This window comes from Emys orbicularis, chromosome 8 (assembly GCF_028017835.1).
Source record: "Emys orbicularis isolate rEmyOrb1 chromosome 8, rEmyOrb1.hap1, whole genome shotgun sequence".
In the NCBI taxonomy this organism is placed as follows: domain Eukaryota; kingdom Metazoa; phylum Chordata; order Testudines; family Emydidae; genus Emys; species Emys orbicularis.
Genome location: NC_088690.1, coordinates 102,261,194 through 102,286,678, shown reverse-complemented (window position 1 = coordinate 102,286,678; position 25,485 = coordinate 102,261,194).

Sequence of the window (25,485 nt, the reverse complement as noted above, 5' to 3'; positions counted from 1 at the left end):
CATTCGGCTTCACAACCCCTGCTGGTAGTTATGCAAGTATCATTTTTACGATTTATAGATTAACTGAAGTAGACAAGATATTTTAAGTAATTTACCCAAGGCCATACAATGTGTCAGTGGCAGGGTTGGGATTAGAACTAGGGTGACCAGATGTCCTGATTTTATAGGGACAGTCCCGATATTTGGGGCTTTGTCTTATATAGGTGCCTATTACCCCCCACCCCCATCCCGATTTTTCACCCTTGCTATCTGGTCACCCAAATTAGAACTCAGCAGCTTTCGGCTCCAAGTTCCAAGTTTCTATTGTGCAATCTAAAAATATACCTGTGTGTATATATTGGAAAATATTTCAACAAGGCTAAGGCCCAGTTTGTGGCCACAGTTTGCACTCAGAAAATGTAATGCAGGTGCAAAAAGTGTACGAAAGGGGAGGCACCTTTCTGACAATGTACCCCATTATCTCAGAATGACAGGCAGCCAGCAAGCATGTGATTTTTATGTTTATTTATTTACATAAGCAGAAGTGAGAAGTGGTGTATATCAAAGATGTCATCTAGTCCACCCTCTGCAAAATACAGGATTATCCCTATTGAGTGTTCATTAGTACTTTACCCAATCTGCTTTTGAAAATCTCCAGTGATGGCTTTTTCACAAGTAGATTGTTTTATATATTAAATTTTCCATGGGGTTTGCCATTATAGATCTGACTACTGATAGACATAAATTATCCAGCACTTTTATAAACCTAATCACAGTATTGCAGCCCCGTCTTACCAGTTCCTTTTCCTCTTCAGTTTCTCTTATATTCCATATGCCAGCAAATTTTCCACTGCTTTAATGGCAGGTTGGTCTTTTCTCTTGCTAAGTACAGTATACTGAATAGAATCCTCACCCTATTGAAGGCAATGGTAAAACTCCCATTGATTTCAATGGGACCAAGATTTTGCCAACTTAATTTGCCTGTGTTCGCTGTATTTATATTAGAGGTGGTCCCAAATCAAAAACCAGACCCAAGCTCCTTGGGGGAGGGACCCAAATTATTCCATATTAAGCATTTTCATTGGGTTGGATCCTACGCCCGTTGAAGTCAATGGAAAAGCTCCCGTTAAATTCAGTTGTACACGATCAGACCCCTAGTGCGTTATTACACCCCTGGTCTCACTAGTCCCATTTCTAATAAAGTTTTCATTGGAATAATTAAGATGTAAGTATGACAGCAAGTTTTATGTCCAGGTTTTATTTTACGCAGAAATTCAGACGGATGGGGAGTGCTACACTCTCTTCATTTGAGGAATCTAGCTCTCTACTTGTTTCCTAATAAAAAGTTTACAGTCTCTTCTAATAACTGTGCTTAGGGCAACATGTGTAGCACTGACCATGTTCTGGGAACCAGAGATCCTTCCAGAGAATTACACTGTGGTTTTTGAAATTGTTCTTGTTGAGCTTTATTCCCTTTCCCTTTAATCCACACTGAGTGTTGCCTGAATAGGAACCTCAAGGTCTGGTCTTTCCTATGTCCAGGATCCAATAATCACCTTTTAATAGGTACTTTATAGAACATAAGAATCTAGGATGATGTGTTCATTAACTAGAGCAATGAGGCTGCAGCAAGCAAACAAACCTGCTCTGGATTCTGAAGTCCAGTGATTTCTCTTTCCTGTTACAGTTACTACAGTGCTGTCTGAACTTTTGAACTGTCCTACTGAGTCACTTTTATTCAGAAAATTATCTACAGTATCCTACCTGAAAACAAACACAAATAGGCAAAATTAATCCCCTCTGTAGCGCCACTGATTTCAATGGAGCCAAAACAAATACAGCCAAAACAAATTCGATCTACTGTCTTAACCTGTGTTCTGGGCTGAATTAGCATGGTCTTTGCCTTGTTCCCAAGCCAGTGGAGAACCTAAATGCTACAGAGTCCATTCTAAATCATTCCTGGTCCACTAAGAGTTCACTTTAAAGTTGGAAAATTACAAATTTTACTTTGAAAAATATTAGGGTCTGCACAATATAAAAAGAAACTCCTAGCCCATGATTCTACTACATTTTAAAGCTGTGCATCAAAACCAGTTTCTTGGATTTCCAACCATCTCAGTACCAAATATGAAATAGCCATTCTGCTTCAAGCTATATTTAATTCCTACTGCCAGGCCCTGCCCTCTTTTGCACCCCTTTAACTGTACTCAAGGCCGATGAGAGGGGGAGGAAGCCGGTACAAATTACCGGGGCCCGCCGATCCGGAAGGGGGCCGGGGTCCAGCTTCCCCCCCCCTCGTCAGCCCCGTTTAGCCGGTCCGCCCTTGCCGGGGGACCCGAAAAAATTTTTTCACCGGGGCCCGAACCCGCTCTCGGCGGCCCTGACTGTACTGAAACCATTAGAGTGGCTTGGCTGGGCTAAGGGCAAAATTTAGACCCTTCTGTGTAATTTCAAAATCAGCCTATTGCTCAAACAAATGTTTTCGTACTGGATATCAAATAGCCTTTGTAAATAGGCAAACAGACAGGTGAAAATGCAAAGTGTCAAGTGCATTTAAAAGCCTTCACATGAAAATATACGCCTTTTAAAGCAGTCAAGTCTGCCCATCCCCCACCATAAAGCTTATTCCTTTTTAATCTATTTATTTTTCATCCGACAACTTTGTCCACAGTGTTTTGCAGTTGAGAGATTTGTGACAGTGATTGGCAGAGGCTCACCAACAGATCAGCGATATGCCCAGGAAGCCCAAGTTTTGGCTTTGGCTTTGGGTTGGGTTTTGTTTTGTTTTTTCAAAGAGAAAAAGACACTTGCGTCTGACAGCTGTCCATAAAAACTGCAATGTTCGAGTGGTATAATATAAACTACAGAGAGCCCAGAAGTATCACTGGGAAAAAAAGAAAAATGAGCTTGTTAGAACATTCTGTATTACAGCTGTTTCCCTTGACAGTTTTCTGTACCCTAATATGCTCAACAAATTGGCAACCTGTCCTTATATATTTGCATCAGGATTCCCTTAAGGGAAATGTCTATATTATTCTGTTTTGGATAAAGAAAGCAGTTTGATATGACAGGTAGGTCAAGTGTTTCTTTAATAAAGCATATGGGTAGCAAAAAAGAAATAGGATATTGTCAGTGACTTGACAAATAGGTAGATTTGCTCCCCTTGGGTATAGCCAAAGCTACTAGATAAATCACCCTTGTTATTTTGATTTAACCCCTTCATTGCTGAATGGATATTTTTTCCCTACACGTGCAGGAGGCAACAAGCAGTGTACTAAATGTTTTCTTATAAATTCTGTAATATGGGCTGTTGAGCCTAATTAGGTTTAGGTTTTAATCAACTGACGTAGGACAAATCTTGATCAAAGTGTTTAAATTGTTATATATTATATATACATGCGCAAACACACATATGGACGTGTGCACACAAGCGTATGTATGAATATGTGTGTATGACATGTGACATACACAACCTCCCTAGCCAAGATGGTGCCTCTCTCACTGTGAGATACCACCACAGTGTCATTCAGTGAAGGCACTGGAAATAGAGCCGCCTGGGAATGAAAGAGATGGTGCTTATGGTGGGCTGTTCTCTGTTTATGTTAATGATGCCCTGCCAGGCCCATCTGGGTTGTGGGTGATGAGTCGGGTTGGGTAGCAATGATGCAGGGCTCCAGTATGGAGTCTGTGAGCGAATTAAATGAAATGTTGGTATATCTGAGCTGTTGCTGGGATATTTCACTGATGAGTAATTGATGTGCATTGTGGATTGTAAATTGTTCGTTTATTTGCATATTATTAAAAGATTGTCAAAGGCACCTGGAGCTTGGTCTGGATGCTCTTTTATTGTAGAGTTGGAAAAACCAGAATAAATACATAGCGGGTATGTGTCCAAATTCTGGCAGGTATCTCAACAAGGTGTATTGCCCACCAAATGGAAACTCATATATGTTGCAAAAGCAGCGCTGGTTTGAAGCCATGGGTCAGATCCTGGCCTTTGCCTCTGTCCCAAAAACATAAGGCTAATAGGGCAACAGGGGAATTCCCAAGTCATGTGAAGCCAGTTGTACCCCACCCACTGCCCCGTTCCAAGGTTCTACGTTCTCCAGCTACATTCTCCAGCTCCTCAGGGGGCAGAGTGCTCTATAGGGATCCTCTCTAGTCAGCATATCGTAAAGCAACCCTAGGGCTCCTCTGGGCTATGCATTGGGGCTGTTCAAATGACAAAGCTGCCCACAGGTGACGAAGCATCAGTTACAAAAATCCTCCCTTTTCCCCAAACCCTAACTGACTAACAGGTGAATCAACTACGTAACACTTATTGTTCTGCCTTCTTCATACATTGAGCTCCCACAGCTATTGAAGTTAATGGCAAAATTCCTATTAACGTCCATGATATATCTCTTTGCATGAGTGCATGGTGCTGTTTGCACCCACAAGGAGAATACAGATTATAGAAAGTTTACTTTGGATGCAAATAATCTCCAGGAAAAGCATTCAGCTAGTGCCGTTCAAATGATGTCAAAGGGAACCATCGATTCATGCAGAGGTGGCACTAAATGAGGGTCACTCTTTTTATGAATGTATTCTAATGACTTTGCTTCATAGTGGAAGGTTTAAAATAATATTGTTTAAAGGTGAAGGCAGACCAAATTTCCACCGAGAAATGTTTGAATTCTGTCCTCACACAGCACAGAATCCTTTCAGGAGGAGAGGCTAACGTGTACAGAACAAATCTAGGGGTTAAGTAATTGTGCTAGCGTTTTCTGATCAAGACCTTAAAAACTGAGGTCCTTTTCCCCCCATCCCCCATGTATGCTTGTGGGGGAGGGGTTGGTCTTCTTCCTTTGAAGCGTCAGAGATGGCCATGGCTGGAGATGGGACATTGCTCTGAGGTGGGCCAGGGTTCTGAGGTGGCACCAAGCACTCTCTCTCTCAGGTGCTTGGCTGGCTGGTTCTCGCTCACATGCTCAGAGTCTAGCTGATTGCCAAATGTGTGGTGGGGAAGGAATTTCCCCCCGGGTCAGACTAGCAGTGACCTTGGGGTTTTTTCACCTTCCTATGCAGCGTAAGGTACGGGTCACTTGCCGGGATCATATGGTATTATATCTCACTTAAGTAGGGTTTGACTCTGAATTCCTCTTATTTTCTAAAGACGAATTTTAGAAGTGGTGTGTCTGATCTGACAAGATGCACTGTGATGTGTGCCCCTGGGACCTGTGACAGCTAGTCACGTAGGTACATTTGACTAGAGTTTTCAAAGTGTGGATTAGATAAATATTTTTAGGGACTTCTTAAAATACAGATTATTCCCCACATTAACTTTAAGGGCCCTTTGAAGCTGTTAGGGTCTATTGTGTAAACATGTGGTGCAGAACATTTGTTCAGCTCTTAATAATTTCCCAGTAGACCAGAGTTTACAGCTGTACAGTAAAAATTCCCTCAGAGCTGCAACTTGGCAGATAGGTTCATAGCCTGGGAGGGAATTCTCTTCTGAAATTTGAATAAAGAATTAAAGATCCAAGTCATTTTAACCTCGTGCCAATTAAAAAAAAATGATAATCACTATAGAAATTTCTGATCTCCTTGTGCCCAAAGAAAACACAGCAGGTTTTTAAAATATTAGATTTCTTGGGCACTTCGGACTCTGTGTTTGGAATCTCTCATGTCATGTGCATGTCCAACCAGTGCAAATTAAAACTAAGATTCTATGCTGGGTGCAAGGGGGAAAGAGGATGTAAAGGAGCTTTCCCGGCTCACCTCCTACCAACCACAACCCTGAAGCTATAAGGCATGATTTCTCCTAGCATTCAAGATGCAACAGGAGAATAGTGTTTAGATACTGTGTGTTTAGAATGTGTTTAGTGTTTAGATACTATGGTGATATACTGGATTGAAACATCTGGGTAGGTGGATCAATGGGAAGGTGGATCAATGGGACCCACAGACAGAAAGACACAAAGTGAGAGAGAGAGATGATGTATTTGTCTGTCTGTCAAAGGTTTCTCTCATCAATATCATTCAAAAGTGATCCACTCTGAAATTTCAGCATGCAGTAGCATAATCAATGCTTCCGGCTCTTTGTTGTGTTATACAGGTTTGATGTTTTATGTATTGTACTTGGTTTGATGTTTTATGATAAATGCTTCAATTATGCCAGATTTTTGAGAGGATTTAACATGAGCCAATTTTGCACTACTTCTGAGTTACTTTCCAGTTCTTTTACCCATGGTTAAAATCAAAAGCATTGGCTTTTAAAATTTCTTCTTAGTTAACATTTGAACATAGCATTGCCTTTCCAGCACGTTAACCGAATTTATACCTGCCAGGCTACTAATATCAGCATACACTCCTGCCTTCATTACTTGCCACTAAGCACATTTTTCTCCTATTTGTAACTAGTAGCTTTGTATTAATCTTTTATTCATTCTAGATGCAGAGTGGAGACTGTATTCTTGTGGTTTGTGAAAGTCATTCCTTTTCCCCATAGATGGTAGTCCGCGGAGTTTGGCAGAAGCTTGTTGTGTTTTCCTTATTAAGCAATATACAAGGATAGCAAATAGCGAGCTGTTTGTCTATTCTGGGTTACAAAAATCGGAGAAGTCAAAAAAGAAGACGATGTAAAGCCATACTCCAGCTGTGACTTGACTACTACCTCCAGTCCTTCTCATAGTAACTCAGACAACTGGTGTAAATAGCTGGGCCCTTCGGAGGCATCAAATAGGAAGAATAATTACAATACCAGAAAACCAGAGTCATGCAGCGGTGAATCTGTCCCACATAGTCTGTTTAATTATTGCTTGTGTTACTATAACATCTCTCCTTGATTAAAGCAAAATAATGTTTTCTAATCTAATTTACAAGAAGGGAGGATGGACCAACATGGTATAAATAGAGGAACAGCATGCAGTCTGAGCTGTATCTCTTTCTCAAACTCCAGATGTCATGATACCTAGAGACAGAACTCTAGATGCCCGGATGCAATCTCTGAGAGGTCTTATGATTTATTAAGAGCACCGTTGCCCCTTCTTATGGTACCAATGTCCCATTTAGGCAGGAGTCATCCTTCTGTCAAGCAGTAGCGGATGTCTGGGGCTTTGCAGGGCTGCTTTGCAATGGAGAAGAATCAGTGATGCAGACTCTGGGTATATTCTAAGTGTAACTTGCTTTATTGACACTCATACACCAGTCCTGAAATGAGGCGGTCAAATGGTTCCTTCTGTCAGGAACGTCAGTCCAATACCAGTGCCCAGTTCCCCAGGAGCAATTCTGCCTCAAGAATTAACTGATCAGAGCTCAAGAAAGTGAGTAACCTGTTCTGCTGCCCACACAGTTGCCTCTCTCCCAAAACTGCCTCTACCCTAAACATTGCATAACCCTAACCCAAAATTAATAGCAATGTAGGATGTCCTCCCAAGAGTCAAAGCTTGCTCACACATGGAAGGCTATATGTAACAGCGCCACCTAGTGACGCCTGCCATAATTCTATCTTTACCTTTGTACTCATTTTATCAGCCATGCCAAAACTTTTTAGCTAGTGTGTGTTCTTCATAAACCAACTTTATTTCAATTTTTCCTGCAATGGGTGTTTTAGGGGCTTGTAAATAGTGTTTAGCGCTGGTCAGAAAATGGTAAATATTTTCCATTAAAATTTACCAAAGAAATAAATGTATTCAATTTTTTCACAAAAGATGAAAACTGAATACCTGTATACTAGTTTATTGGTATTTGAACATTGTATACTGAAAATTTTGGGAGGGTTGATTTTCACTGAAAAACCAGAACATTTGCAAATGACAGGAACATTTTCCCGCCACATTTTTTGTTTAGATAAAAGGCCATTTTTGCATCAAAAAAGATTGTGATAGAAAACTTTCAGGCAGTTTAAGTAGTATTTGTTTCACTCAACTTGGACAATGAAATCACTGCTCAGTTTCACTGCGGTTTCTGGTCAGTTTCATTCTCTGTTTCTCATCCACTAACACAATGTTATTAGTTAGTTAGTTAGTTAGTTAGTTAGTTAGTTAGTTAGTTAGTTAGTTAGTTAGTTAGTAATCAATTACTGTTGATTATTTGTATTACCAAGGCACGAAGTAGCCTCATTCATGGACCAGGACCCCATTGTACCACGTGCTGTACAAATATGTAATGATTCACAAGGCTTCAGGGGCATTTTTCAAATCTAAAGGTAACCTGTTTTAAGATATTTTTAATGTATTTAAAACATTTCTATTTAAATTGTGTTTTGCAAAATCTTCTGCCTCTCTCTTTTTCCCCTCTCCTCCCCTCCTTGTCCCATGTCTTAAACCTAAATTTTAACCTGAACTAAGCTGACATATTCCCTTTAATGTTGTTTTTTTAAAATATGTTTAATGGTGCTGAAAGGTAAGAAAGCTCAAATATAATTCCAAAAGCCTGAACCCCCCAGAACACAAACGCTAACATTATTATAAAATGTCTAGACTGGTTAGAGATTTCGAGGAAACCTTGGTGTTCATTAACAAAATCAGAAATGTTATCGGTGAGGAGAAAATGAGCTTTGTCATTTGGCATCTTGACTCCTGTTCAGTGTTCCTTTATTCTGCACTCAGAAAATCTGTTTCCAATAGGAGCACCAGTTGGTGCAAGGGAGGAGGGGGAGTTACAATTGTTATTCAGCTCACATAAATGATACGCACACTCCCATGTACTCAGATTTCTCAGGAGAGAAAGACAGTGAATAAACAGATTCGTGGATGAAGGAAGAGAAAGAGAATATTCCTCTGACCAGTATGGGACAGGCATGTGAATTGTTATAGGGTCTTACATTTTCAAAGCAACAAACAAACAATAACTGGTTAGCCCTTGCAAGACCTCAGCAAGGAAAGTAAGTGTTATCCCAGTTTTACAGATGAGAGAATAGCCAGAGCCAGGATCAGCTCTCAGGAGCTCCTGGCTTGCAGACCTCACTCAGTCCATTAGACAATGCTGCCTCTCACAGGGCTTATTGAAGTCCATGCAAAGATTCCCTTTGACTCGAGTGGGCCCATGCACAATGCTATCAGCTGGAAAAGTATGCCAGCGCCACGCACGTTTTGGAAGTGCTCAGATGAGCACTCGGGAGCACAGTCACAAAAGGTGACAGAATGTCCCTCAAATCCCCTTGCTGAATCCTGTAAATATATCGCAGCCACATGGCGCCCTGTGGCCAATGGCTCAGGGATCACCCCATTTATCCTGACTTGAAAGGACAGAGCAAACACTTCTGAATAGCCAAGAGAATACTGGACAAAATGTAACGGTTGGCATACAAGAAAACTACAGCAATTTGGCTAATTGTAGGAATGGAAAAGTCTTTCTATAATGATGTCTCTGAGTAGATGGGTCAGTTTCAGGAGTCTATAGTTTTAAATAGAAGTAGTCTCTTCCTTCTACTCACTCTGGCATTAGATTCTACATAAAGTAGAAAAATTCAGCTGTCTTCGGTGGTGGCTGGTACTTTATTCCTCACACATCTCTATTGCCACTTTGTTAAATGTTTGCTATTTGCATGGAAGTTACTATTGTTACCTGCCGATTCTTCCTCCCAAGAGAAGAAATGCTAGTGGTTTCTATAGATAGTATTCTCTGCTCTTCCACATCAGCATGGTGGGAGTGTGGTTTGTTTCATTTGGTACCAAAACCCGCCCCTACCACAGCTGGGCTTTTGGTTTTCAACTAAAGCACTAAGTGTAAGTGGAGAAAAGCCAAACCAACAACAGCAAAAATAGTCTTCCTGGATTTGTGCCACCAGCACAGAACTAGCATTGTTAGGATTCCCACCTCCCCCCCCCCCCCCCCCCAGGAGGCAGGATTTAGTACAATATCAGAGGACTGCTACCTGTATCCCCTTGAGTCAATGCAGGGTACTTACATGGCCAAATCATAGTGCATCTTCCTCCCATCCCTCTTGGAGATTCACTATTGGCTTACACTATTCTGTAAATAGGATGTGCCATGTACATTACTAGGGCCCTACCAAATTCATGGCCATGCAAAACATGTCACGGACCGTGAAATCTGTTCTCCTCCCGTGAAATCTGGTCTTTTGTGTGCTTTTACCCCATACTATACAGATTTCACAGGGGAGACCAGCGTTTCTCAAACTGGGGGTCGGGACCCAAAAGGGAGTTGCAGGGGGGTCACAAGGTTATTTTAGGGGTTTGCAGTATTGCCGCCCTTACTGCTCCGCTGCCTTCACAGCTGGGCGGCCAAAGAGTGGCAGCTGTTGGCCAGGTGCCCAGCTCTGAAGGCAGCGCCCCACCAGCAGCTGTACAGACGTAAGGGTGGCAATACCATACCATGCCATCCTTACTTCTGCGCTACTGCTGGCGGTGACTCTGCCTTCAGAGGTGGGCTCCTGGCCAACAGCCGCCGCTCTCCAGCTGCCCAGCTCTGAAGGCAGCACCGCCATCAGCAGCAACGCAGAAGTTAGAGATGCAGTACCACAACCCCCCCTACAATCACCTTGTGACACCCCCCCAACTCCTTTTTGGGTCAAGACCCCTACAATTACAATACTGTGAAATTTCAGATTTAAGTAGCTGAAATCGTGACATTTATGATTTTTAAAATCCTATGACCGTGAAATTGACCAAAATGGACCATGAATTTGGTAGGGCCCTATACATTACAGCCCAATCACCATATGCATATTCTGAATGAGAACCTCGGTGCACATACATTACCTCTCTGCAGTGAACCTGAATTAATAGCACATAGCTGCTATCAAGGCTACCTTGTATCAATAGGCTTTTACCAAAACAAGGACAGCATCTGTGCAGCTTGAATAGGACCCTACATGGGTGCAGCGATCTTTCAACACAGATCAGATTGCAGGATTGGGGCCTTTTTTGCCTACATACTGTACTGAGCACTATGAAATTTAGTATATTTAGCATTGGATACTTACACAAACTAGAAACATCCTGTCTTGCTTGCAGCCAGTCTCGATAAATTGGCACCCAGCCTCTGTGAGTATTTCCTGTACCTACTGTTTTTCTAATGAGTTACTTCTATAGCTGGGCAAACTCACAAATTTTCGTTACATGGAATTTCACTTTCCCATTTTAAAGCTTTATTTTGTGCATCATTTCACATCCCTCATATTTTGCTTCTTTTTTTTTTTTTCAGAACTAACAAAAACTTCTGGTTGTTTTGTTTTGGTTTTTACATCTACATTTCCACGATGTTTTAGAGGAGAAACTTTATTTGCTAGGATTCCTTTTTGTTTGGAAAATATATTTACAGATGTTTTCATGAGCATAGGCTCTGTTGTTGTTAGCAACACACACAAAAAATTCTAAACTCAATGAACCATGATCAAGCTAATAGAAGGAAATCAACACGTTTCTCTGCAGACGTTTCAGAATAGCCATCACTAGAACCGTCGCGTCCACCTGAAGAGAACACCCCTCTTAATGCCCGTAAGTGGCTGATGATTTTATCACAAATCTTGCAACATTTGGTATTTTTCTTACAGACTCCCCTGCTGGAATCAGGTTGTTACCTGAGAATCTCTGACTTCATTTTTTTTTTAAATGTACATTTCTCATCACTCTGAACTCAGAGTAAAGCTTGAAAACATGAAGCCGAAATGCTCCAACATCAAAAAGCAAATAAAAAGAACCCAAAATAAAATCATGAGAATTTTAAAAGATTGTAAGTCGATCTCATGATTTTTTGGAGCCTTGTTTCTTGAAAGCTTGGAGGTGGCAACACTGAGCCCATATTTTTTTAAATAGAAAAGACTTTACATCACATAAAAGCGTAAGGGACTAAAAAGTGTATTCCTTGCACTTTGTCTTGATTTGATCCTTATTTCTTTTATTAATTAATTAATTATGTATCTAGTCACTTCTTTTAACAGACTGATTAATTGGTGTGAAACCCTGCGTAATACTTGATTAAGCACCACTTAATCACTCAGCACTAGCCAAATGCATCCCTATCAAGTGGAATTTATACTAATTCTGCCCAGATTAAGCAGTAAGCCTTACCACTCCTTATCGTTAGGCTAAACTGGTTTCCTGGGAGATGTCTCCAAGTCTATGTCTATTTTTCTTTCTTAATATTTCCCACCATTGCAGAGACACCAGGGGAAGCACAAGGGGGGGAGTATATTAGTGTAGTCTGGCCACCTGTGCCATTTAACCCTAATTTCAGTGGGACTACCCCTGTAACAATGAACTAAACAACTTCAGTTAAAGAATGGCAGATCCAGCGATTTACAGGGAAATCCACACCTGTGCAGAGAGCCAGCATAAGGCATTTGTACCTCTTAAATCCCTGGTTTTGTGGTCTTCATGGCTACCTTGGCCTTGGGCGGGTCCTCTGCTGAATATCACCGTGAATGAGTTGCCAGCACTGTAGTGGGGCTGTATGAACCAAGGCATCGCAATGGAGATTTCCATCCACTGTTGCAGCACAACAACTCATCTAAGGGACCCTGGAGGGGTAACCTACAACAGCAGAATAATGCCGGCTACAAGTTAACGAAAGCCTTGTTGTTGTTGTTGTTTATCTGCAATAATAAAAAAGCGTTACAACTGCAGCAGATCTAACAAACCCTTACAAGTTCTGACAGCAAACCATAGGAACCCGGTTATAAATAATAATCTGTAGGTTTGTTCTGTCATGTCGTACAGCTGTGTATATGCATTGCCAACTAACTTATACAAGCTCATGAAAAACTTTATTCATTTGTGTTCTGGTTTGTGCAAATATTGTCAAGGAAAAATACTATCATTCTGCAAATCTGTCATCACTGCTCCATTTTGCTATGACAGTGATGAGTCACATTATGTTCGAGTTATATAGTATGTACATACCATTAGGACTGCACATTTCGTAGTCAGCTTCTGTCACCACAAGTGGTTTAAACCTTTTAATGACTCACAGCCATACATAGACCCTGCAAAGTATTAAAAGCGATGAAAACCTGCAAAGAATAGCACATAGCCTCTTCTGTTTTTTATCACTCAGTTAAACAAACAAATATGATTTTCACGGCAGCTTTCTGATGCTAAATTGTCTTTGTCTGAGGAAAAGCGAAACAATCAGAGGTAGCCTGTATGCAGGAAAACAAGCAAAGCACCGGAAATCATATTTACTCTGACATAGTTTCAAAATGATAAAGCATCTGCAAGGGATACTTTTTTTAGAAAACACATATGGCAACACTAAGGAATGAGGTCATTTTTGCCAGTTAAGTGTCATTTGCTCTATAGTTGGAGATAATTTAAAAAAAAAAAAAAAAAAAAAAAAAAGGAAAATTATCAAGGGCACATCTACATACAGTGGTTGAAGATAAATATGATTCGTGCTGGGTTTACAGTATATTACACAAACTGTACTCTCTGGGCCTGTTCATGAGAGATGAGAAAGAAGAAAAAAAGTAATACATTATAATGAAATATTTTTATATATCTTTGTTTTATTTTAAAGGAGTGTGCTATATTATAGCTGAGTGTTCAAGGGACACCAGTAGCTTTCAAATTGCCTGTCAGCCAGACGATTTCATTTTGGTAAAAGTAACCCCTACCCTTACTAGGATGTAAGAGAGTCCACCACCTTTGTGTTTCACAGTTTTGTTTCTGGTCAGTTGCTCTAGAGAGAGCTAGTAAGCACTCTTCCCCAGATGCTGCAGTACTGTTCACCAAGGACAACAGCAGTAAAGCTGAAAGTGAAGAGGCAGGAGCCAGGAGCCAGAAGGCAGGTGTGTGGACAGAGAAAGGGACTAGGAAGAGGGGCTAGCCCAAGCATATTTGTGTTGTTGCTCTCAGACCTGTTGTTGCTCTTACTATTCATTATTATTATTATTATTATTATCGAAGCAGAACCTAGGAAACCCCAGTCATGGACCGAGACCTCATTATACGAAGCGCAGTACAAACACAGAACATGCAAAAGACACTTATACACACTGCATGGGAGTAGTATCAAGTTTCTATTTTCTTTCAAGGGTGCTCTCGCAGAAATCTGATTTTTTTTTAATTAGTTTGCTTTATTCAGGTTAACAGTGACCCTTTAATTTCTTCTGTTCTTCTGCTTGGAATATTCACATGCTGTATATTATTCCTCTTTTGCTGTATTCAGATGGGCCTGTGATAGGCCTGTGCTGGAAATAAATGTAAGAAGTTCTCTCTAAAAACCATTTTTGATCATGGTTATTATAAACATGATAGGATAGATTATGTATCCGTATGTAATTCTTTGCCAATGGACTGACAAAACAGCACAATACATAACGATGCAATTATAAAGAGTGACAAATAAAGTCATTATAATAGAACTTTGAAGTCAGAGAAAACATGACATAGGAATGCAAACACACCCTGAGCACTTTACAACAGCAGCCCTGCAAGATACCATCAGTATGGGCATAGGGGTCCATCCATATGTAGGATCCCATGCATGTCCATCAGATTGTATGACCATGGTCTAAATGACTTCTCCAAAGTCACATAATAGGTGAGAGAGATTGTCTCTCTCACCAACAGAAGTTGGTCCAATGAAAGACCACCTGGTCTCTCATCCACCTGGTCTCGCTAATATCATGGAACCAACTGGGCTATAACAACACTGCATAAAACAGATGAATGGCAGTGATAAGAATGAAACTCAAACTCCTGAGTCCTCTCTCATGCTCTGGCCACTATAGGTGTTACCTCTCCCACTACGTCTATTATATATTTATCACCTACTTGATATATTGAACTATACCACCCACCTTCAGTTTTAATGCACAGTTTTCTCAACCACAAAACCCAAAAGCACTCTGGCATGTCTCTTGGATATAAGGCATTGAGTATATTTCAGCCAAAGCATCTGAAAATAGAATGGATGTAAAAAGTGAAGACAGAAACATGTTGACACTAACCCTGGTCTAAATGTGCCAGTCCAGTTTTATAAAGCCTCTCCCATCCTGCTGACGAGCTAAGCTTTCTCAGTCGTTAGAGGAACAGGTTTTATTTTTATTTTCAACCTCGCAGCACACAAAAACTTCATGAAGAACTCTAGTGCCCGTTTATTGAGGAAATAATGTTCAAGGAAATAATCGGAATATGAATGAGGAACTTCTAAAGAACTTCAGGAGTGAAGTATGACTTTCTGTCAGGGAAACAGTGCTCCACCCCAGCCCTTATCTCTCTGTCATTTCTTGGATGTTGGAGGCAAGTATCAACAGGTAGATGTGGTTATGTCTTAAGGGAATTACAGTGTGAAATGTACAGTTCAAACTGTGATGAAAGCACCATTTTTCTGATGTGGATTAACACTTGGTAGAGGTCATGTTCACATTCAAAAGCTATACAATGAAAAGCATAGGGCTGTGACATACAGGCTGCATGTCCCATGATTAGGCTCGGAAAGATTGGATTTTTATCGGTAAACATCGGTAAACGTCAATATCACTGTACCCAAAACCAATGAAAAAATATTTCCATCAATAATAATCAAAATTTACAGATAGGCAAAGTAAAAAACTGCAGCTTGAGAACTTATTAGAGTGTGATTTAAGGATATTTCCTTTGTATATTTTGGCATGTGATGTCAACAATGTGTGCTTTAATTGTTGCATAAAGCTTTAACTTTTTGAATCTCAGTGTCTACTGTCATTAAATAATTATTGTTTGACCTCCCCCTGCCATCATTTCCTGCAACTGTGAAAATTTATATTGATAAAAATTTAAAAAGCTTAAAATCCATAATTTTGCACAATAATGTAAATGTAAATGGATAAAAATCAGAAAAAAAATGCTTCAAAATAGACATCAATATTATTTGCTGAAATTATTAAAAAGTTAAAATTGAATTCCGCCAAGTCTGCCTGTGGCAGGTCAATAGCCACTTAGAAGAGGACGCCTTCGTTATGAAATATTGGACTGTCTAGTCCTAATGTCTCCTTCATTCACTGCTGCTTTCAAACAGCTCAACCTTTCCTTTTCCATCATTTGCCCAAGCAGTTAGCTGATATTTGGGGCCTTGCAGGTTGTCTGTGTTAGCAGGAGAAATTGATGAACAGAGACAGGTATATATGTTATGCAATCCTTTTTATTCACAAAGAATGTCCACAAAGCCCTATTTCCCAGAACATAGTAGGATCAAGTGACAGGTGGTAGTTTCCTTGCTCACAATTCCAAACCTATCTTTCCAGACAGCACGCTGCCCAAAAAACTCACTCTTAACTTTCTCTCAGGGCCAAACTATCTGTGCTTCTCTTGCTGCCTACTTGTTTTATGCTGCTTTCTCTACACTTTTTGCTGGCTCTCTGGTTCCTTTTTTACCTGCACATACAGATAGCCACAACCAAATAAATCCTTAGCCCCTGTGTTTGTATTCCATCCTCTCTTTGAGCTCTGGTTTCCATTGTTTCAGTTAAAACTAAACCAAGGGGCATTTAAATGTTTCCCCATTTAGCCTGAATGGAAGATGGTTAGTTTAGCCATCAGCATGAACAAGGTCTGTGACTCTCCATAAAGAAAAGTCACCTGTGCTAGAAGAAACACAACCTATAGTGTAATAATAACCAGGCCCAGACAATTTTGATATCAGACCAACTCTACTCATCAAGAATGAAGGAATAGGGCTATTCTGCAATCCTGCTCTTCTAGGTGGAGTCTAGTCATTGTTTTCCTTTATTTCTCTTTGATACATGCAAGCATCAGGTGCTAATACTCACTCTAGAGTCAGCCTGCTCCCATTCAATTCAAATGGCAGTTTTGCCAATGAGTTTAGTGACAGTAGGATTGGACCCACAGAGTGGGTTTCCTTTGTATACGTTACAGCACTTTATCACAGTGGCTAATTATCCCTATTTCACAGATAGGGAAACTGAGGAAACATAGAGTGATATGCCCCAGTGAGTCAGTGGCAGAGTCAGGAACAGAACCTGGTTCCAATCCTTTGTTCGGTCCATGAACATTAGAAAAGCTGGCAAGAACTGGATTTTTATGCTTATTCCTTTGAACTGCATAGCCACTTTAGGATGAGCCACCACTCAATAGAAAGAAAGCATGGTGTATAAGGAGGAGCACACCAATGCCCATAGAAATGGGCACCTCTACTGATGATATATGGGATTAGGCAGTTCATTTAAGGTTCTATTGTTACATTTTTAGCTTTACATGCCCATACATTTTCCCATGAATTTTCCAACCACCCACATTTGTTTTTGCTACACAGTAGAGCATCCAAATTACATGACATATCCATTTTTCAGCAAGACAAAGGAAAGAGAGAAGACCTCACCCGGCCAACCAACATAAGACAGCCTCCTCCAGCATTCCACCCTCTAAGGGAGGAGGAAAGGGAGCAGAGAACGTAGGTTATGTTTACTTTGCTCTTGTGTTTACTGGCATCTTAGCTGTGGGAGCAGTTCGAGAGCTGAGAAAGAATTTCCTGGGAGGGACCTGAAGAATGCTCATAGTATTGAAGGTAGCAGGATCTAGGATGTGATCTTTGGGGAGCAGTATCAGAATGAATACTGAGTAATCACCACATATGAGTCTCTCCCCAGCGTTTCTTGCCATTTGGGTGGGGAAAATAATATGTTCCTTATCAATATAAATTTTCTGATTAAATGACTCAAGAGTCATTGCTAAATTTGACAGACACTTTGTTGTGTTTACCCATGGAGTGCACAATTGGAGCTAACATCAAACTGCTAATAATGTTGCCAACTCTAACAATTTTATCATGAGTCTTGTCATGGTGATAATTTTTCTTAAAGCCTCAGCTACTGGAGTCAAGTGATTTTGTAAAAAAAAATGAAAGTTGAGATTCTCACAAAGAAAGTGTCTATCCCTTCTGTTTGAAAACATGATCCAAGTGTAACCTAAAGGCTCAGAAACCAGAGAAAAATAAAAACAACCCAAGATATATTATTTTGTTTAAATCTCATGATTTTTAAGACAATCCTGTGATTTTTGAGCCCTGACTCATCATTCTGGAATCCTGGGCATTGGCAATCCTGTATTGACCATCCATTTAAAAAAGCATAGGGCCTGCTTCTCCACAGACTTGCAACTTTTGGCCATTTACACCTACATGAATTGGGCCTGGTTCTTTACTCCACTTCACCAATTTTATGTTGGTCTAACTTAATTGAGCTCAACGGTGTTATACCAATGCACTGCCAAACTGGTACAATGGGGTGAGTGGAGAGTCAGGCCCATTAAAACCCTACCAAATCAGAACTCTCCCCACACAGAAACCTGAAATGCAAACACCCACTTTGCACAAGCACAAATGACTCCCCAAAGCATAAGACCATAGCAAATAGGCCCATAATATTCATTCTAGTTATTTACTTTCCAACTGAGTTTGAGGTAACCAGAAGAAATTACATTTATATGGCAGGACTCAGACTATTTGCCTAGTTGTATATAAGGACATGCAGTAAGCTTAAGTTAAATGTTAATGCCATTTTAATTAAATGCTTTATATCAACATCTAGTTTGCTTACAGTAGGTAACTTCCTACTTCCAGTTACCTTTTAATATCTACCTTAAGAGTCATCTGTGGGATGCTTTTATTGATCAAGGAATTGTGGATTTTCATTGCTTTTTATTGTATTATAGTCTGAGACCTGGATCTAGCAAAGCACTTAACTTTAAACACACTGACTGTGAAATCAATGAGACTACATGCCTGAGTGAGTTACTGGATCAGGACCCTAGTTCATAAACAATTTGACCATTTCCTAAGAATTTCTGATTTTTCTGAACCAGAGGTAAGTTTAAACATATTGGCCCAAATTGAAGCCTATTGTAAATTAATGCAACTCAGCTGAAGTCAGTGGTGTTATGCTATGGCTGAATTTTGCCTGTATTACACAAAATTGCTTGCCATAATGCAAGGCCAAACAAAGTAAGGGGGAAAGGCATTCAGATACAGTGCTTGAACTTTGCTTTGACATGACACAGTGTGAGAAAGTGCTTTGCTTCTGAATAAATGGCAAACTTCTTGGTGAATGCCCTAGAGCTGTCATAGCATAAACGTGATGGAAAGGGGTCAAAAACGTTCTGCTGCTATGCAAAGAAGAAGAGAATTTGAAAGTCACTCCCATTTATCTTAGATGTTTGAACCAGGTGTGCCTACAAAAAAAGGGCTGCTATTCATTACTGTATAGCAATTGTTTGTTCTGTAGCTAGTGATGATAGGTAAGTGACCTGCGAGTAAAGCAAATAATAAGTTAGTAAATGAAACAGCATTCCAAGTTAGACGAAAACAAAGTAAACAAGGCCTTAAAATGACAACATGAAGATGGGTAGGCTAATCCCTACTTGATTATAATTTCATTAACTACTTAACCCCAGATGAAGTGTTTTTTGCCTTAAAGTAATCAATGGACACTGTTCCAAAATCAGCTCTGGATTCATATATGCAGTAAATTGCTGTGCTTATTACTAGGAAGCTGCACTGAATTAGGTTGCAGATTCCCAGCTGATGAATTAACACAAATGGAGGTGCCTTCTCTGGTGATCAGTTAAGTGGCAAAGGCGAAACCAGAATGGGTCGACTGGTTTTCATGTGCGGAGTTAAACGCATACGACTCTTGTACACTCATTGGTTTACTTCTTCCACAAATGCCCCTGAAGTGCCTCTTGCACATGGTTTGCTCTCCCTGGACTAGTCCGGCAGGCCACCATGCTCTCCTCCTTCAAGTCCTTCCACAAGACCCCACCTCTCCTTTGATGTCTACAAGCAAACAGCCAGCTGCGGATGGCCAGGTAGAAGGGTGATTGAGGATAGAGGGATGATTTTTTTTAAATAATGCTGTACCGTCAAACCATCAAGCTGTGCACATAGCTACCCGATGTTATCATGTGATCGTATGGCCATTAGACCCATCTACCTGCCCTGGTCCCTTCTGTTGCTTTCACTCACCTGTTGTGTTTTGTCTCCAATCAGCTTGCATGCTCGTTGGGGCAGACACCAGGGGTCATATATTCAAAGGTATTTAGGCTACGGATGCAGATACGCAACCAGTGGGATTTCCAAAAGCACTTACGCTCGTTAAGTCCCCTGGATTTAAATGAGAGTTAAGAGCCTAGGTACTTTTGAAAATTCCACTGGGTGCCTATCTGCATCTTGAGGCCCCTAAATACCTTTGAAAATGTGCCCCCAAGTGTTCCTGTATGGTAGTGCAGTGCCTAGCACAATGGGTCTCTGACCCTGAATGAGACCTTTGGGCATTATTGCAACACAAATAATAAATCATGAGACAGATAAAAAACACTAATACATGGGCAATAGGAAATAATCTTTGCAGAGAGATGGACGAGATCTTGATCCTCTAACCACAGCATCACACTGGGAACTTGCCAATGAGCTACCGTCTATACCTACTTTTCCTTTTCCTTTTTTCTCCATATATTTTTATTCGGCAACAGACTTGAGGAACAAGTGTTTCACGTTGCATCGCCCATGATGGCCTGATAGTGCTAACGATGTAAGCACACTAAGCATATCCACTTGCTTTTGTCAGAACTAGAAAATGAGCCCTCCCTTCAGCAATTACTCATCATAAACATAATCACTGCCATGTCAGCATTGTCAGCGCATGTTCTGAAGGGTTGTGTCAGCCCCTCTTAGCCAACAAGTGCACAAAGCATCATAACATGTGGTGTAACATAAGACAAAAAAACATCCAAGGACCTAATTGTGTTGGAGGGAACTTGTCATTAACCCACTTTAAATGGGCAGACGATGAATATCACACAAAGAACTGAAAAAAAGCCCAGATAAATGATAAGATCAATTATTAGTGCCAAATGTTTCCTTTAATTATATATTGCTGGTGCCTCATTTTCCAGGGAACTGCTTACACAACCGCACAGTGAAACAAAAGAAGAGATTAAATTCTGTGGGAGAGAAGCCAGAGAATATGCTTTTGATTCACAAAGAAAAGTTTTCATGCAACTGACAGCAGAGAATTTGGAGATTAAAGGGCTGGGATGGTTAAAGGGAAAGGATTTTCTTTTTTTTAAGATGTGGAGGTAAAAAAAATACTCATCAGCCTGAAATTGAGACTCTTTCAGTCCCCTGCCCTTATTAAGGCTGCTTTAATATTCACCCGGGATCGACGGTATGACTCAAAAGATCATTCCCATTAGAACTTTCTCCAACCAATTCCTTCTGGGCGTAACTTTTTCCTTACGTCATAGCATCCCAAAGTTGAATGTCAAGACCACTGGCTGACTGATTTTGAAAGTTTGAGTAAAACTTTGGGTTGATTTGAATGTAAAAAATGCCCTACTTCATAATTTCGGTTTGTGACTTGATTCCCTGAGAAGCTCTGCAGCTAGAGATGTCCATTTTGCAGCTCTCACTGAGACTGAAAAGTCAAACCATGTCTGAAGAATCTGTCTACAACCCAGACCTGTAAATTGGTTATCTTTGACTCCAATTCCCATCTTATCCACAGATCCACCCTGTTTCAAAATCTTCCTGCGTCATCCTCTATGACATTTCTAAGATCCAACCTTTTCTCTCCACCAACACAGCCAAAACTCTTGTTCAGCCCCTTATCTTTTCCCATCTTGACTACTGTAATCTCTCATTCTCTTGGCCAGGCTGACACACACCTCTTCAGGTCCATTTAAAATACAGCTATTAAGATCATCTTTCTGACCCATCATTATGACGATGTCATCCCCATCATCTGAGTCCCTCCACTGGGTCCTCCTCTGCTGGTCCATGAAGTACAGTCTTCTTGATCTTACCTTTAAGACTCTTCTTAACCTAGAAGATCAGTCAGCTGACTTACTCCACAAGACCTCTGGAATGAAGTTTTGAAATGAACCCACAAAACTAAGTCTCTTAAAATTCATGTCTCCCCAGATGCAGCAGAACATTTTGCATCTTGTTTCAATGAAATGTTTTTGAGCTCAAACTATGTGCATGTAACCCAGTTAGTTTTGTTGCCATATGGAGGCCCAAATCAAGCCAAGTTTCCCATGGTTTGGGGTTTCTTAATGAAAGGTTCATTCTGTCAATAGGAGCTGCGGAGACTCAGCACCTCTGGAAATCAGACAGCCTGACTGTATACCATAGATGTGATGACAGCGGTGAGCTATATTTCATGACTGTAGCATCACAGCAGGGGAAGATGACTTTTTAAATGTACTGTACAAAATCCAAAACATCTTTTACATCAGCTTAACCAGTGGCATGGCTGTATTGCCAACTGCTTGGTTGATTAACATCTGATATCACAGTTCCACCATCCTTCTTCTGCCCATTGGCCATAACTGGTTGGTCTGTTTGAAGCCAAGCGTGGGCTGAAAATAATGCACAAAGTTTTTGGTTCTTTGCTTTTTTCCCCTTTGCCTTACAAACGTCTTCCAGTGATTCGAGGTTGCCGCCAACACAAAACGTCGCCCTTCGTGGCCAGTAAACGTGTACTTCATTTCCACAGCTAACTTGTGCAGCCTGTCAGCACAGAAGCACGGCTTCCCTGAGGCTGATCCCATAAGAACGAGAGCACACTTAAAACCCGGGCAGAGGTAAAAGAGAAATCTAACTGCTTAGTTCCAAGCCAGGAGTATTTTTACAATCTTAATCTTAAGAAGAACTAAGCCATATCATCCTCTCTCATATAAATATACCCAGAGCAAGCTGAGCCCGAAGAGCTGCGTAAGTGCCAATAGAGGTGCCAGACAAAGCAATAAGCTGAAATGCCTAGAGGAAATACGTTGGCATCAGTATAGGACTTATAACAAAGGTCTGCAGCTGGCAGAACTCCTCTATGACCAAAACAATTAATGTCAGTGTCAGCGTTGGACTAACTGGGGGGGCAGTGAGTTGAACTCCAGCAATAATAGGGAGCTGGAAGGCATTCAGATCCTGAATTAGAATACATCCATTTGTCCTTTTCTTTGTAATTGCATAGCTGTGTGGGGTGATAAAGTCGGTGATCTGCACAGGGATGCCTAATAGACACATTAATAGGCTATCAGCACAGTACTGAGTTTGTAGCTGATGCAGATTTTTCTGAGAAAGAGAGAGAGGAAGAGAACAACGTCCTTGCCAAGAGGTTCAGCCAGTGATTAATCATTCTTGAGAACTAGAAAGTGTATACTTCTTAAAGATCAGACCACAGATCCAGAACTTGATTGCAGAACTCTGAATCACATTGAAGAGCAATTGTTCAGACAAGAATTCCCATGGACTGGAAATATGTGGCTGAGTAAGTGATGAAGGAGGGAGAATCTGGCCTTTAATACTATAAGTGCTAAGGAAGCAATGGTTCTGTGGAAGTGGCCTCATGGCTTCCCAAGATAACCCTATTGACCAATCATCCCATATTAAGCAATTCGAGGTGACCCTGAGAAGCTGCTATATGCTGGTGACCTAGCAATAAGGGCTTTCTCAAAAGACCTAAAGGAAATGGTTATGCTCATTTTCATCCCCTGCCTGCTTAGCAGGTCATATCACTTGTTTACTAAGACTGAGGTCATGTGGGTCAGTAGAGGTGCCACAGGGAAAATGGATATGGAGATTAATGGAGCACGACTAAACCAGACTGATAAATTCAAGTACCTTGGAACTGAATTACGGAAGAGGGTGAGTTTGAATGTGAAATACCGTCCAGACTGGGGAGTGCTGGAAGACTGTGGAAGAGCATCTCAGCTGTTGTGTATGGCAAGCATAAGCCACTGAGACCAAAAGCCCAACTGAAAAAGACAATGGTGACCCCTGCAATGCTATGTGGTGCAGAAGCAGGAGCAGTAAAGAGAGGTCAGGTACAGCACCTACAGGTCTTTGAGATGAGATGTCTGTGTTCATAAAGAGGAGGTACACAAAGGGACAGACTTTAAAATGAAAGCATTAGGATGGAAGTCAAAGTCCATGATATGGCTGACAGGATCCAGGAAGCATGGCTTTCCTGGTTCAGATATATACAGCGGATGACTGAAAAGGACCTTGTGAAGACAGCATGGCAGGAGAGGATGGTAAGAAAGAGACAAGGAATGCTGAGGCAGTGACGGATGGATTGCATTAAAGAAGATGCTAAGCAGATGGACCCTAGTGCTGCTTTGGACAGATGAAGATGGCAGATGTTTGCATGACCACCCGCCCCAGATGATGGGATAAGGGGAAGAAGATGAGCCTGAGCCACACATTTCAGCTCCAGATCTGGATCTGAAATTTCCCAGAGCACAGAAGATTGGGATCCGGAACTCTTAAGAAAAAGGAAATTTCATGAGATGCAAGAAAGCATTAGAATTTATCAATAAAATACACTTACTAAACTAGTATTAAAGGCAATATTTTAATGGCTTAGAACTTTATGCATGCACTCCCAGCCTCATCGTTAGTGACCTCTCCGAGAACAGTTTATCAGCTCCTCATTGTGACGGGTTGGATCACAGAAACCCCCTTGGGAGCTGCCACCCAATGTGCAAAGACTACCCCTGCTTCTGTTTTCCCTGCCAGCTCAGGATTCCAGCACCCTGTCTTGCTGAGCCAGACACTCCAGTCTGCTCTAACAAAGACTCAGGGTCCGAATCACTTGTCCCAAAGCTGCAAGTTTACCTGAAAACCAGCTCACAGGAGTGTGCTTGTCTTTAGCACTCAGATGCCCAACTCCCAATGGGGTCTAAACCCAGATAAATCCGTTTTACCCTGCATAAAGCTTATGCAGGGCAAACTCATAAATTGTTCGCCCTCTATAACACTGATAGAGAGATATGCACAGTTGTTTGCTCCCCCAGGTATTAATACATACTCTGAGTAAGTTACTAAATAAAAAGTGATTTTATTAAATACAGACAGTAGGATTTAAGTGGTTCCAAGTAGTAACAGACAGAACAAAGTAAGTCACAAGCAAAATAAAATAAAATGCGCAAATCTATGCCTAATCAAACTAAATACAGATAATCTCACCCTCAGAGATGCTTCAGTAAGTTTTTCTCAGACTGGACACCTTCCAGGCCTGGGCACAATTCTTTCCCCTGGTACAGCTTTTGTTCCAGCTTAGGTGTTATCTAGGGGATTCTCCATGATGGCTCCTCTCTCCCTCTCAGTTCTCTTCCACCCCTTTATATATCTTTTGCATAAGGCGGGAACCCTTTGTCCCTCTGGGTTTCCACCCCCTCCCCTCACTGGAAAAGCACCAGGTTAAAGATGGATTCCAGTTCAGGTGACATGATCACATGTCACTGCAAGACTTCATTACTCACTTGCCAGCACACACATATACAGGGAGACTCACAGGTAAACAGCCATCTGCAGACAATGGGAGTCATCAAGATTCCAAACCATCATTAATGGCCCACACTTTACATAATTACAATAGGCCCTCAGAGTTACATTTTATATTTCTAGTTTTAGATACAAGAGTGGTACATTTCTACAAATAGGATGATCACACTCAGTAGATTATAAGCTTTGTAATGATACCTTACAATAGATCTTTTGCATGAAGCATATCCCAGTTACGTTATAGTCACTTATTACCGTATTTTCTCTAAAACTATC